The sequence below is a fragment of the Myotis daubentonii genome, chromosome X, assembly GCF_963259705.1.
Source record: "Myotis daubentonii chromosome X, mMyoDau2.1, whole genome shotgun sequence".
NCBI lineage: Eukaryota > Metazoa > Chordata > Mammalia > Chiroptera > Vespertilionidae > Myotis > Myotis daubentonii.
The window spans coordinates 21,275,322-21,289,382 of NC_081861.1; the positions used below are offsets into that span (position 1 = coordinate 21,275,322).

General features: G+C 42.2%; 1 pseudogene; it reads left to right on the top strand.

The window, feature by feature from the left end:
* LOC132223422 (threonylcarbamoyl-AMP synthase-like) overlaps positions 1-13,444 on the top strand; it is a 62,687-nt pseudogene extending 49,243 nt beyond the window's left edge.
* Positions 13,445-14,061: the final 617 nt, after the last annotated feature.

The window sequence follows — 14,061 nt, forward strand, 5'->3', positions numbered from 1 at the left end:
ATGTTTGACTGCTGGTTTAGGCCTGATCCCTGTAGGACATCCCCCAAAGGGGTCCAAGATTGGAGAGGGTGCAGGCTGGGCTGAGGGACACCCCCTTCCAGGGTGCATGATTTTCATGCACTGGGCTTCTAGTTTATAATAATAAAAGCATAATATGCTAATTAGACCAGATGTCCTTCCAGATGACCTTCTGGACAAAGCCAGTGCGAGAGGGAAGCCTGAGTCCCGGGTTCCAGAGGGAAGCAGGTGCCAGCAGCTGAGAGAAGGCCTACTCTTGCACATATTTCATGCATTGGGCCTCTAGTTATAAATAATGCTGCAGTGTGCATAGGAAATCATATGTCTTTTCAGATTAGTGTTTTGGATTTCTTTGGTTAAATAAAGAAAGTGTAATTGCTGGGTCATTTGCTAGTTCTATTTTAAATTTATTGTGGAACCTCGATACTGTTTTCCATACTTGGTATCCCAATTTACAATCCCACCAATAGTTCACAAGTGTTCCTTTTTCTCTACATCCTGGCTAACATTTATTGTTTGTTGATTTATTGATGGTAGCCATTCTGACAGGTGCGAGGTGATATCTTATTGTCATTTTAAGTTGCATTTCTCTGCTGATTAGTAACATTGAGCATATTCTCGTATGTCTGTTTTCTATCTGTATGTCATCTTTGGAGAAATATCTATTCAAGTCGTCTACCCACTTTTGAATTGGTTTGTTTGTCTTTTCAGTATTAAGTTGTATTCCTTATATATTTTGAATATAACCCCCCCTATTGGATGTATTGTTGGGGAATATCTTCTCTGATTTACTAGGTTGTTTATTTTTCTTTTGTTTTCCTTGCCCTAGGAGACATACCAAATATATATATATATATATATATATATATATATATATATATATATATATATATATATATATATATAAATATATATTACTAAGAGCAATGTCATAGAATTTATGGCCTATCCTCTGGTGTTTGGAGAACATATATACTGGACCAAAAAGCTTAATGACTTTACCCCCAGTGGGTCCACCCTGGTCAATAAATTAGGTCACACCAGTTTTCCTGGTATCAGAGGTTCATTCTTCTCTAGCATTCAGTTTTGGAGATATTGCTGTTACCTTCAAATTTGTCTCCATAGGAAACCATAGTGTGATTCCAGGAGTTGTCACTCATTTGGATGAGCTTTCAGAGGGGTTTGTTTGCTGATTCATTTGTTTCTCCTAATGGTGGCAACTCTTCATTCAATGAGCCCATTATTTTTTATTTCTAGATATATTTAAAAGTGCCACAACCAAACCTGCTGAATCAGGTAGGTAATAACATTCTCAGTCCAACATATATTTTAAAGCAAAGGTATAAGAAAAATGTCCTAGTTTGACTAGAAAATTGCCCGTAAAAGTAAGAAGATTTCTGAACATATTTTGAGCAATGGCAGGATCTTTAGGACAAAATGAATATTCTCATATATATACCTAAGGTCTGGTATGTTGGTTTTTCAGGCATCATCTATCTTGAATTGCCATCTATGCTACTATTTGATAATTCAGGAAGACTCTGAAGATGGAAGGTGATCCCCTAGTGCTGTGCACTGGCAATGATACCAGAAGGAGAATAGCAAATAAATTATTCAAGGCAAAGAGCCTCACACTGGGCTGTATATCAGACAGCCTCTCTTAGTTATCAAATTAAAAAAAAACAGACATTTGGAAATATCTTATGCTATTGGAACACATAAAATATCACTCCATCCCCACCACTGTCACATATACTTGCATTACAAAATATAGAAAAATTTCATATAAGGCATGACAAATATTTAGTTCTGAAATTAATAAAATGAGATTTGGGCAAGAAATAATTTTTACATGCATTAGCACTGGTAGAGTGCAAGCTTCAACAAACTGGCAATCTTGAGCTCTGAGGTCCAGAAAGAGCAGAGAAAATTGGATAAGCTGACACCTGGTTGCTTTTACTTTTCTTCCCCAAGAAGAAAGAACCTAGAAGATTTAAACATCATCCACCTCACTGTTGCCCTCAAATATCAGTCCAATATAGAGAGAAGTTAAAATTTAAAAGCATTTACAATCATGTACCTTTTCCCTGAGTACTACAATTTAGAATAGAATGGAACCCACAGCTGAAGTCAAGGGTATGTACTTACTAGGACAAGACAATAGGCATGGGGATAGCAGAGGGGACCTTTTTAATAAATCAGCTTTAAGTGTAGAGCTTGGCATGTAAAAATTCTGACATCAGAATAAGAATAGTCAATACAGTTCTATTTTCCTTTACAAAGCAAAGAGCAAGCATTTACAGAGCAACTGTGATGAGCCTGGCACTTAACACATCCAGGGAATAAAGATATAAGTGAGACATGGATCATGCCCTTGAAACACTCACACTAGAGAGGGAAGTAGACACATAAATAATTACAGAACACTGTGATACATGTTCTAACAACCCTATAATAGCAGTTGTCACTATTATATTTAGTAAAGAATTAGTGTGGCCATGTTGTATATACATCACTGATATTACCAACTCATAATCATGACTGTTATCTGTTGTGTCTACCCACTTCTGTCCTAAATTACCCCTAAATGAACCTCTCCTGGGCTCTTGACTTGAAATGTCCTGTTTCATTAGAGGACTACATTGTTTTATAAACTAAATTATAATGTTAATTTTTAAATCTCCATTACATATACAAAGCTTCATAAGAGATGTCAAATATGCTCTTACATTAGCTAGATATAGAAAGTTCTGAAACATAGACTACAGTAGAAATGAATAGATTTTGACAAAGAAATAACAGGATAGAGATGTTTGTTTCTAACTAAAAAAAAAAAAAATACCCTGTTACATCAACCCATCAGTCTCCCAAGGATTCCAAAAAGCAGCTAAGGTATTAGTCAGAATATGCCATTACCTCTTACTATTTCTGTTTCAAAGAAATGAATTCAGTATTTCAATTATATTATTCCCTGTGGGACAGGATAGCTTATGAATTATTTATTTAAAAGGAATTAAAATTCTAGCACTTCCATAATTTTGTCTAATTTTTATCAGTGAAAATAAAAATAAAATTTTTAGAAATTGAAACACATGTAGGCCTCAAACACTTAACTCCCTCAATTCTGATTTTAAATTTTGAACAAGATATTCCTTTGGAAGGCTGGTTCTAAAAACAATTTTATTTTATTGCACTATCCTCAGAGAAAATCACAATCTTAATAAAAAAAAAAACCTCATTTCTTGACATATTTAAAATATAATCTGTACTGGATATTTCAAAAGAAAAATTTGGAGGGAGAGGAATACCCAGAATAGGCCTATAGATAGTTTACACATAAGCCCTAGTGAACAATTTTAACAGAAACTTGTTAGGATAGTAGTGATGGGCACTTCTTGCAAACTCACCTGTTAGTGGAATTTTTGATGTGATATGTGATGACTGTAAAAAAATAAGTGAGCCTTATTTCCAAGCATTCAGCATGAAGAGAAACTCACAGAAAGAATCTTCTCATGCCTTCCCACACAATTTTAGAGCCCAATCTGAGGAAGATGCTGACAGTGCTAACCTAGAAATTCTGGAGGCCACACTACTGTCCAATAGCTTCCAAGTTGACCATGAAAGCTGCTTAGAAGCTTGCTTTGTCACAGCATTTAAGCCATTCATTTCTTATCAAATAATACATATGCCTGGATTAAACCGGCAATCCACTGGAATGCGGAAGGATGATCCAATCCTTCCCAAAATTTCACAGAACACGTGTTGCATACAGCTGATATCTAGCCCTGGAAAGCTCCTTTAAAGAATCATGTTCACAGCTTGGTGTCAGGGCACCCACAATGTAGGGGCATCTTTACATTAATCCACAGTCTCTGTTCTAATTTGTTTCACTGCCAACCTTTCATTTAGTGCCCTAAGTGGTCCCTTTCATCCCAGCTTTGACCCTGTGGCTTGTTATGATATTTACATACCTCACATGTTGCACCTTAAAACTTGATACCATTTTTCAACTCTGAAGTCTTGCTTTTCTCAACTATGATTCGGCTATATACCCTCTGATTCTGCTACTTTAGAAGCTCTGGGAAACCACCTGGTCTATCATGGGCCCAAACTGTCATATGTGGAGATCCCACGTAAAAGGTGTGAGAGAACAAAGAGCTCAGGCCCTAAATCATGCAGTTTGTATGTAGCATTCATACACTCATGCAAACAAAATGCACTTATATCATGCACTGGTTCACAATGGGTTCAAGTATGGCTTTATGTAACAGAAATTTTTCTAGAAAACAGTTCTAAAACATTATTTTCCAAAGCCCACTTAGGTTGAGCAAAAGACACTGTGGTCCATATACCTCCCTGATTCCCAAGTTGTGCCGAGCCAGCCAGCTCAGCCAAGGGTTCGAAATCCTGAGTAACAGCAGCGAATGGATAAAGAAATGACAGATAAGGATAATAAGCTGGGTCTAGATCAGCCGTGGGCAAACTACAGCCCGCGGGCCAGATCCGGCCCATTTGAAATGAATAAAACTAAAAAAAAAAAAAGACCGTACCCTTTTATGTAATGATGTTTACTTTGAATTTATATTAGTTCACACAAACACTCCGTCCATGCTTTTGTTCCAGCCCTCCGGTCCAGTTTAAGAACCCATTGTGGCCCTCGAGTCAAAAAGTTTGCCCATCCCTGGTCTAGATGGATCTTCCTGTGCCTGGCTGAGGCCACAGAGAGAGATCCAGAGGCAAGCTGAGCCTTTAATTTATAGCCAGAGGTAAACAAGGTAGTGGTCACCATAGTTACAATGTTCTTGTGAGTTTCACTTGTTTTGGCAGCACTTGATACATCTCCCTCAGCCCATTAGCTACCCAGATAAGATCTAGGGAGCTTCATAAGGTCAAGCCTAATTATGCTAAGAGGACTGTGCCCTCTAAACTGGGACTTGTTTGTGGCTTTGCCAACAGGTCAGTCGGAGGCTTAACCCTATAGCCACGCCCTACACCAAGTTCCAATTGAAGAAAAACTGAACAATAAGTAAGCTCTGTTAAGAAGGAAATATCTTTTCCCCACTTCTGATTTTAGTTTGGAAGAATTTTTTTTTTCTAAGCATATTCCTCCTATCCTGATCTCTCTTCACTCTTTCACTCAGACTATCTTGGGACGGTGAAGTGATTTATTAATTGGTAAATTTCAGAGGATTAGGCTCAGTCCATGCTTCCTTCTCCTTGCTTCTGGCTGCCTTCTGGTACTCCAGGAATTCTGCCCCTTTAAGAGGGCATGGGGAGCTTTTCTGCCCTAGTGCTACTGTGACTGGTTGGGTAAATGTGCCTATTTTAGGAGTTCTGAAATAGCAAGAGCAGTTAGCTAACAGACTTAAGGCCACATCCTCCAAGCTGGTTTTTAAAGGTTATAAAGGTGATATTTTGACTCATTGTGCCATTTCTTTGCTTTCTCAAATTGTTCCAAACCTGGTGGGGAAGAGTGGTGTCACCTTAGAGACCCCAGTAAACACCTCTACATAAGACCAAAGATTATGCTAGTCTTCACTGCTATGTGTGTCTAAAATGGTAGGTTAGTTGTAAATTTATTAGCAAATGAAATGTAAGGGGAAAGATCCTGGAAGGCTTCTGGGAAAGATTCCCTTACCCTTAAAAAGAGATTTCAAGAAAGCAAGTCTCTCCTCAGGCTTTTGTGTGCATGGAACAGACTGATAGATCTAAGAGGGGAGGAGGAGGAGGGAACAAGGAGAGATCAACCAAAGAATATAATGTATATACATATATGCATAAACCATGGACACAGAAAAAATGTGATGAAGGCCTAAGAGGGGCCAGAGCATGATGGAGGGGGGCAAAGGGGGCATCTGTAATAGTCAACAATAAAAAATATAGATTTAGCCTATATAATAAAGAGTTAATATGCAAATTGACCATCACACCCTCACAAGATGGCTGCCTTTGACCAGGCCAGCAGGGGGGTTAGTGAGGGATGACCAAATGACTGAATGTCAGGCTGTGTGGGGTGACCAGGCTGGCAGGGGGGTTAGTGAGGGATGACCAAATGACTAACAGCAGGCTGCATGGGGCAACCAGGCTGGCAGGGAGGGAAGTTGGGGGTGACCAGGCCAGCAGGGGGGCACCTGGGGGCCACCAGGTCTGTGTGGGGGCAGTTAGGGGCAACCAGGCTGGCAGAGGGGGGCAGTTGGGGGCAACTAGGCCAGAAGGGGGGGTCAGTAAGAGGCAACCAGGCCAGTGGGGGGGGCAATTAGGGGCAACCAGGCCAGGGGGGGTGCAGTTGGGGGCAAACAGACTGGCAGGGGGTGAGTGAGGGGCAACTAGGCTGGTAGGGGGGCAGTTAGGGGCGATCAGGCCAGCAGACAGGTGAGCAATTAGGATCCAGTGGTCCAGGATTGTGAGAGGGCACAGGCTGGGCTGAGGGGACCCCCCAACTTCATGCATGAATTTCATGCACAGGGCCTCTAATATATCTATATATCTTAGATATATCCTTCCTGAAAACTATAAGCACTTTACCAGCAAGTTGTATGTAAATATGCACCATGTGAGCCTTACAATCTTCTATTACTGTCCATTTGGACTGCTATAACAAAATACCATAGACTAGGTGGCTTATAAACAACAGATATTTATATCTTTTAATTCTGGAGACTAGAAGACCAAGATCCATGTGCCAGCAGATTCAGTGACTGGTGAACACTAGTTTCCAGATTCACAGACTGCAGTCTTTTTCAGGTGTCCTCCCATGGTGGAAGTGGTGAGGGGCCTCTCTGGGTTCCCTTTTACAGGGGCAGAAACCTCATTCATGGGTCTCCACCCTCATGACCTAATTACCTCCTATGGCCACACTACCAAATACACTCACATTGGAGATTAGGTTTCAACATTTGAATTGGGGGGGGGGGCACCAATATTCAGGCAATAGCAATTACACATTAAAAAACAATGCCTTTGTAGTTAAATAAACTGAACCTATTGAAAGAAAACCCTAAGGCATTTTATTCCTTACATCAACACTTCAAAAGATCTCTCGCTAATGAGTGACTCAGATGATAGAATAATTGTAATTTTTATTCCCATATCAAAATGTCTACATCCTTTTAAATTTATTATATTTCAAATAAATTATTAAGAATGTATGCAGCACAGTAATTAAACATGAAATCCAGCTCACAGGCAATGAAGTATAAAACCAGAAATTGCTTCTTAATTCTTTTGACAATTGTAAAATAATAAAAGTAAAAAGCTTGGCCTTACAGTTTTTAAAGACATTACTGAAAGCTAGGATTGTGAATTCATATACTGTATTTCTAATATGCAGGGAACCCTAAAGACTCATTTGCTAAAAAGCAAAGCAGAGATTTGGGGTACCTCCTAAAATGAAAACCTACCACTTTTCAAATTCACATTTACTATTATATTTATCACCAGTAAAAACCTAGTGAGCTAACATGTGTTAACATAAAACTTTCAATAGGAAACTCATCAACTGGACTCTTCACAGTTCCATTATAGACCATGATTATCTGTTGGGACTAAAGTCCAATTAGTTTATCACAGCCATCATTGCCTCCCAAAGAGCAATGATTGAGATTTGTCCAAGTGTGTGAATTGCATAAATCATACATTTCCTCCTATAGGTTTCAGTAGCCTCAATATTTTACACTACATGTCAACAATGAGATATCAATAAGACTTTATATAATAAATATGTTGCTATTCTAAAGAACTGCTAGAAACCAACTGGCATGACTCAGTGGTTAACCAGAGTCACCAAAATAAATTCAATAAAAAGGGAAAAATTGATTATGGTCCTCTGGAAACAGTGAAGTCTATGAAAGGCCAAATGTCCATGATGATGTTTAAAAGGGATAATATAAATTAAGCAAGAAACAAGTTGTATAAAATGTATATATGATTTCAATCATCAGGTAAACACTGTCAGGATGACTGGAGTCTGGACAGTAAATCAGATCTGCGTGCTTCCTCATCTTCTGGAAACTTGGGGGAAGATACTGCATAAGCACCTGAGCTCATCTTCATTTTTCACATTGCTGATGAGCTTGGCTCAAAATGGAGTCACATATTTTGGTAAGTTCTTCCTGAATAACATGAAACCCACATATGAAAAGGTGGTGGTGCAGTGAGTTAAGATGTGTTGGGAACCTCTCCTGTGTAGATTTTTGCAGCTACATGTTCCCAGGGACTTTATGTATCCAAGAGAAGCTTTGTTGAGATATTAAAAACCTGAGACTTTATACTACACTTCAGGAAAAAAAAGGTGTTTTATTCACTAAAAATAATGCATGCAAGAAGGAAGACCATTCGATACTAACAATGGTTAATGAGGAAAATATATTGTCTCAATAATTATTGGTAATGTGGTTATGAGAGTAAGTAAAATATAAAGTTAAAGTTCTAAAAACTGGCATAGTGTAAACAATCTAAAATATTTTTAAGTCTAGAAAAGGGCAGTGGTTTCAAGATTTCAGCTTTGTTGATCCAGCATAACTCTACCTCATGAAGACAGTATTGCTTGCAGCTATACTCCCTTCTAGGAAGTCTGGGGCCAAGTGATGTGGACTCTGGAGGAGCGGTAGGGGAAATAAAAAATATAAAGTATGCTAAAGTCCTTGTCTTGTTGAGCTGAGAATGCTGTGTATACCTGTTTATTTCTTGGCATTGATAAGAAAATATGTTTCTATATTTAGTGCCTAGAGTTCTTGGGCCCAATTCCTAACTAAATTATAGGGTAGAAAGGGCTACTGACTGAAATGGAAGCCAAGGCTCTGTTGACACTTCAGGCCTAGAGGGGCTCAAAGTCACTAGCTAAATGCTGATATGCCCCCAAACAATGGTCAAGGATATGGAAGATTGACTAAAGAGGACTCAAATTATAGAAACTGGAAAGGTTTAAATTAAGTTGATGTTGACAACCACTGCTATTAAGGAAAAAGTGTTAAGAAACATTTGATTTGAGGTGAGGGGTTAATATCAATCTCAAAGTTAAATAATTTTAGAAAAGAGTCAAAATGTCCCTTTCAATAAATGTCAAATGTTTTAAGGTTTCATGGGAGGAAGAGGAAGAAGAAGAAGAAGAAGAAGAAGAAGAAGAAGAAGAAGAAGAAGAAGAAGAAGAAGAAGAAGAAGAAGAAGGAGAAGAAAACTGTTTCTATAGGTTTGTGACTAGAATATTCCTGCTCCTGGAAGATGCAGGTTTTCCCTAATGGAAAATTATCAGGACAGAAGAATAACTTATCTTGTAAATCTTGTACTGAGACTCTTTCACTATAGCTGCAGATGCATGAGTGATCCCAGCCAAGATCAGCAGAAAAACTGCCCAGCTGAGTCCATCCCAATTTGCCAAACCATGGGGTTGTGAGCCTACTTCTTTGCACTTCAGTGGTTGGGTAGAACTCTGAGAAAACTGATAAAAGTAGGGAACAAAATAAATGAAAATAAAGAAATGAGCAAATGCTGATTTGTGAGAGAGCAAGGAAACCAGTCTGACTAGAGTAGATGGGCCACAGGAAAATAGAAAGAAAACAGGAATGGTTATGTAGGTAAGATCATGGAGGACTTGGATGTCAGGAGTTGACACTTAGATTTAAACAGGAATTGAGTCATATGAATAAAATTATATTTTATGGAGATATTCTGGAAGCAATAAATAGGATAGACAAGAGTAGTGAGGGTTTGAGAGGTTGGAAGAACATAAAATCTAGATGATGAGAGCCTGAGCAAGGGGAATAAGACTGATAAGGAACAAACCAATAGTAGACATATTGAAAAGTGGATGTTTTTTATTTATTTTCTTATTATAAAGGTACTAGAGGCCCAGTGCATGAAATTCGTGTATGAGTAGGGTCCCTAGCGGCTGCAGGTTAGGGTCTCCCTTCCCTGGCTGCTGGCTGCTAGCCGGGGCCTTCCTACATTCCATGCTGATACCTGGTGGTCAGCACACATCATAGCGAGAGATCGAACTCCCAGTCAAACTCCCAAGGGGACACTTTGCATATTAGGCTTTTATATATATAGGTTATATGCTAACTATAACGTATTAATAATGAAAAAATGTATAAAGTAGAAAATCAACTATACACACACACACACACACACACACACACACACACACACATACTAGAGGCCCAGTGCATGAAATTCGTGTACTGGTAGGGTGTCCCTCAGCCCAGCCTGCACCCTCTCCAATCTGGGACCCCTCAGGGGATGTCTGACTGTCGGTTTAGGCCCAATCCCTGTGGATTGGATGGGATCGGACCTAAACCAGCAGTCAGACATCCCTCTAGCAATCTGGGACTCCTGGATCCCAACTGCTCACCTGCCTGCCTGCCTGATTGCCCCTAACTGCTCCCCTGCCAGCCTGATCACTCTCAACTGCCCTCCCCTGCTGGTCTGGTCACCCCCAACTGTCCTGTCCTGCTGGCCTGATCACCCACAACTGCCCTCCCCTGACTGCCATCTTGTGGCTGTGGGCACTGCGATCTTTTAGGGCATAGCAGTCAATTAGCATATTCCCTCCTTATTGGCTGTGGGCACCACCATCTTTGAGGGCAGGGCAGTCAATTAGCATATTTCATCCTTATTGGCTGTGGGTGCCACAATCTTTGCAACATGAGGGTCAATTAGTATATTCCCTCTTTATTAGATAGGAGATACACACACACACACACACACTAGAGGCCCGGAGCACAAAATTTGTGCATGGGGGAGGGGTCCCCTCAGCCCAGCCTGCACCCTCTCTGATCTGGACCCCTCGAGGGATGTCTGACTGCAGGTTTAGGCCCGATCCCAGGAATTGGGCCTAAATCGGCCGTTGGACATCCCTCTCACAATTCTGGACCACTGGCTCCTAATCGCTTGCCTGCTGGTTGCCTCTAACTGCCCTCCCCTGCCGGTCTGATCGCCCCTGCCTGATCTACCCTCACTGCCTCTGTATGCTGGTATGATGGCACCCAACTTCCCCCCCTGCTGGCCTAGTCACCCCTCACAGCCCTCCTGCCAGCCTGGTCAGCCCACGCAGCCTGCTTGTTCAGTCATTTGGTCATCCCTCACTAACCCCCTGTCGACCTGGTAATAGGCAGCTGTCTTAGGAGGGCATGATGGTCAATTTGCATATTACCTTTGTTATATAGGAAATATATATATATTAACATTCTAGATATCTATATCTACGTCTATATATATCAGTGCAACCACTGTTACAAATGATATTTCAAACTCCTAAATCACTATAGGGAAAAGGAAGACATATACTTTGACAAATCTAGCAAGAGATAAAAATCTACACTAATAAAAGAGAAAAATGGTAATTGGCGTACGGCGCTACTGTTTTCATTGGCTAATCAGGGCTATATGCAAATTAACTGCCAACTAAGATTGGCAGTTAACTGCCAACAAGATGGCGGTTAATTTGCATATGTAGGCACAATGCAGGGAGGCGAAAGGGAAAGCAGGAAGAAGCCCCCTGCCACTGACAGTGATCAGAAACCCACGGGGGAGCTAAGAGCTGGGGGGCAGGGCAAAGGCGGCCCTGGGGCTGCCTTTTGCCCTGCCCCCCAGCCATGATCGGAGAATCAGGTGCCTTTTCTGCCCTGGCCAGTGATAGCAGGAAGTAGGGGTGGAGCCAGCGACGGGAGCTGGGCACGGTCGAAGCTGGCAGTCCCGGGAGCTAGGGGTCCCTTGCCTGGGCCTAAAGTGGAGCCCACGATCGCGGGGCCGCTGCAGCTGCGGGTCCCCGCTGCCCGGGCCGGATGCCCAGGCCAGAGGTGTTAGGCCTGGGCAGGGGTGGAGCCTGCAACCACGGGGAGCTGGGGGGGTGGAGCCGGGGTTTGGGGGGATATGATGGTCCCCTTGCCCAGGCCTGAAGCCTGGGTCAGAGGCATCAGGCTTGGGTGGGGGGTGGAGCAAGCGATCAGAGGGAGATGGGGGTCCCCTGCCCAGGCATGATTCCTGGGCCAGAGGCCTCAGGCCTGGGCGGAGGCCAGAGCCAGTGATTGGAGGGTGATGGGGGTCAACGCCTGAGGGCTCCCAGTATGTGAGAGGGGGCAGGCTGGGCTGAGGGACACTCCCCGCCCCCCCCCCAACACACACACCCAGTGCACGAATTTCGTGCACCGGGCCCCTAGTAAAAATAATAAAATGATAAAATTAGTAATAAATATTATGGAATTATAATAACTATGAACGTTTTAATTATGAATTAAAAGGCAGCATTCTTAGATGAAGAAAAATATCTCATCATGTGCTGTTTTAAAAATATACACCTAAGGCAGGGGACTGAGGGCCACGGTGGCTGCCAGCGTGGGATTGAGGGGCCAGCAGGCTCCACCTGCAAGGGCTGCCTCCTCCACCCTCGGGGCCCCACTTGGGCGGTGCCCGGCTGGCTGTTATGGCTGGCTCCCGGGGGAACAGGCTGTGCAGGCCACAAGCTCGGAGAGAGCTGGTTGGATGGAGGTGCTGCAGGCTGCCGTGGCCAAGCTGCACTCCAGAGCTGTGGTGGCCATCCCCACCGATAGGCTGTATGGCCTGGTGTGCTCAGTGAGCGGTTCGGTGGCACTGGACGCTGTGTACCACCTCAAAGGCCGCAGCAAGGCCAAGCTGCTAGCTGTGTGCCTGGGCTGCGTGGTCGACATCTACAGGTACTGTCATGTGAAAGTACCCGAGAGGCTCCTGAAAGACCTGTTACCAGAACCACTGACCTTGGTGTTAGAATGCTTGGAGGAGCTCAATAAGGACCTGAACCCCTTCACTCCTCCTGTAGGCATCTGGATTCCTGATCATGCCTTCATGCATTACTTGGCCCAGATGTTTGGGGAACCACTTGCTCTCACCTGTGCCAACCTCAGCTCCCAGCCCAGTTCTCTGAATGTGGAGGAGTTCCAGAACCTCTGGCCTCAGCTGTCCTTGGGAATCAATGGCGGGCCAATTGGGGATGGCAAGAGCCCCAAGTGTCGCCTCGGCTCAACTGTGGTTGACTTGTCTGTGCCTGGAAAGTTTGGCATTATTCGTGCAGGCTGTGCCCGGGAAAACACTACGGAAGCCCTCCAAAGGATGTACAGGCTGCTCCCTCACAGGGATCCTGCTGAGACTTGGGAGGCAGGAGGGCTCAGGGACTGATGCTGGACACTACGCATTTGTCCACCAGTGGATGACAAGGCCTCACTTGCAGAGGCCACTGGGGCCACAGCATCACTAGTCTGACTTTCAAGGCAGTTTGTCTTTATGAATACTGTAACCAGACCCCAGAAGAAGTTGGTTTAGTGTCATACCTGGGGAAGGGGACTATATTTATTGTCTATAATTTCATATGTCAGCCAAAAGCTGAATAGAGACTTTAAGAACATTCCTAGGATTCTCTTATTCTGATAAGCTTCTTCTCTCCCTCTCTCTTTTTTTTTTTTTGGTAAATTCTTGAAATATAATTTAAATAACATCTGGAATCTAGTGAGAGGTGGTGGCATTTAAGGTCCAAATAAGCTAGAGCACCAGTTGGTGCTGTTTAAAAGTCTCAAGTGATCAAAGGCTTGAGTTTCGTGCTCCTGAAGCTGGAGCCAGGTTAGCATAAAGACTTCCCTCTGAACCAGGGGCTGGTGGTGCGGCATGCAGCAATTGCCTGGCGGAGGGTCATCACTTTCTACTAATGGTGGGAAATCAGCTCAGTTGGCAGGAAAAGGGACGGGGGATCCAAATTAAAGAGTATAGGAAAATAAATCTCTACTATCTCTTAAAAAAATACACTTAAAACAAAACAAAACAGAAAAGTTAAAAATACTGGAAAAGATAAACATACACCAGACAAATACTAACAAAAATCTAGTAGAAGTGGCAAAAAAATGTTAAGGCAAAAAAGCATTAAATGGATAAAAGAAGATATCTTTATGTTGTGAATTAACATAATCCTATAAGAAAAACATGAAATTTAATGCACTCAAAAAAATTCAAACATGTAAAACAAAAAAGGTTAGAAATAGCAGACTATGATAAAACAACAGTATGACATTTTACATACTTTTA